Genomic DNA, 2,017 nt, shown 5'->3' on the forward strand with positions numbered 1-2,017 from the left:
CTCCTGGATTCAGCTTCCTTTTCTATCAGAATGCATATTTTGCATGCTGTTTTTGCCATGCCCCCCTGTTACAGCAGTCACAGGAAACAACACTGGCATCTGTAAAACAGTTTTGTCCTTCTTCTCACTGATTTTCTGATGCAGGGTTTTGGATGTGTTTTTCTAGGCATCTGTGTTGAACTGGCCTGGCATGACTGGAAGCAAACTACCCTGAAGGCAGGATTTCACTTGAGCACTAGTGCCTGTGATACTTCTGCTTGCTGGATACACACTCGCCCACCTTGTTCTTTAAGGGAAAGCCTTTCCAGTGAGGGCTGGGGGCAGGGAGCCAGGCTACAGTCCCTAATGCTGTGCTGGGGTCAGCAAGTTGCTTCGTTCCTCCTCTCTCCCAGGAAGGGAAAAGTGGCAGTGGGGAATGGGGACTGGGGCTGTGCCCTGCAGAGTCATCAGCCCTGTCACTGCTCAGGCACTTTTAGGGAGGAGGAGGAGGAGAAGAAGGGAAGAGAGGAGGTGGTGAAGCTGCTGAGATCAGCAAGAGAGAGGAAGGGGGACGATCACTGGAGATTTTCTTTGCTTTTTAATTATGTTCTGCTGTCTCATCAAGGTTGGAGTCACACTCCTAAACCTTGTTTTGTGCACCTTTCCCCACCTCGGGGTGCTTTGTCAGTGTCCAGCTAATGCAAAAGAAACTGTAAATACAAACAGTGGTTGCTTAAGTTTCCTTTAGCTTCCTCAGGGGATTGCCACATCTGTTGGAGTAAACACACTGAGCAGGACCGTGCTGGTTTCCTGCTCAGGGAACATGAGTGCGTTACCGGCCGTGCCAAAATGAGCTGTAGCACATCATGGCACAGAATCACGTCTGTAGGTACTCAACACCATAAGCCCACAAGCAAACAGAGTGGTCCATAAGTGTCCACTATTCTCATGGGCTTGTGAACAAGGCCTCAGGAGACAGCCAGCATAGGGCTGAAGAGTAACACAAGCTGTAGTTGTGATGCTGAATGTCAAATTCCAACCAGCATACTCAGGTACTCCAAGGTGGTGCCTGAGGAGGCTTTGGGGGCTTCCATACTTCCCCACTCTCAGTAGAGAACAAAAGTTAAGACTCATTTTTGAAACAATACATAGATACCATTTTTTATTAGGTGTAATAAGCATAATGAAAATATTTATGATAATTTTTTTTCCTGAATGGATAATATTACACAAAGAATTGTAAGTCATTTTATACAAACTGTGTTCTCAACTGTATTTCACTTGGATTTTCTTCCAGCTAGGAAGTATTTTTTTAAGTATTTACATGTTCTTGTCTAACTATTCCTTGTTGCATGTACTCTCCCCATTGTTCATACTCTCCCCATCTCCCACGCTTACTGATCAAAGTTAGGAGACACTCCATAAAAGTGAATGGAGTTAACTGCTAAAAAAAACCCAACAAACCAACCAAAAAACTCCAAACAAGCCAGGTGAAGCCCTGTGCCTTTGTTAATTTTAGCTACCAAGAAGTTTTAACTAAAAAATATTCCACCTCTTATTTGTTGAAACAAAAAACACTTGGCAGGGCTTTTCATAGTACACACAGTTACAAAATTGCAGATGTGTTACAAGCTAATAAACCTCAGTAGTTAAGAATGTAGATGAGACTCCTTTTCCACATCACATATTATCCATTTTTTCACCTAAGAGAGTAAATGGAATGTTATAAAGTTAGGTTTAGCAAGGCAGAAACCAGCAGCATCTTGAGTATACTTCAGTGCTTGCGGTATATTGAGGCTTGAGGCACTGTGGAGTATAAGATGCTGGAAGATGTTTTATGATGTGATTTTCTGTATGAGAGCTTTAATATAGTATGGTAAGGGGTTTTTAAAATGCATTTTACAGTTACATATGACAGTATACACTTCATACTTTTAAAATACCTAAGAACAGCAAATGAACAAAAAAGGGGCCTTTTAGCAACTTACTAATACTTACTCTCACACTGCTCCAGCACATCTCCTGAGGTGTAGTGAAA

At 42.5% G+C, this 2,017-nt stretch overlaps 1 protein-coding gene across 1 annotated transcript in view; it reads right to left on the bottom strand.

Moving 5' to 3' along the window:
- Positions 1 to 1,127: 1,127 nt before the first annotated feature.
- LOC103617652 (p53 apoptosis effector related to PMP-22) overlaps positions 1,128 to 2,017 on the bottom strand; it is a 16,487-nt gene continuing 15,597 nt past the window's right edge. The window contains exon 3 of the mRNA XM_008635971.2: positions 1,128 to 2,017. This exon is cut by the window's right edge and continues 1,092 nt beyond it. The gene's annotated coding sequence lies outside the window, so the exon portion shown is untranslated.

The sequence above is a fragment of the Corvus brachyrhynchos genome, unplaced genomic scaffold, assembly GCF_000691975.1.
Source record: "Corvus brachyrhynchos isolate BGI_N302 unplaced genomic scaffold, ASM69197v1 scaffold6, whole genome shotgun sequence".
Classification (NCBI taxonomy): domain Eukaryota; kingdom Metazoa; phylum Chordata; class Aves; order Passeriformes; family Corvidae; genus Corvus; species Corvus brachyrhynchos.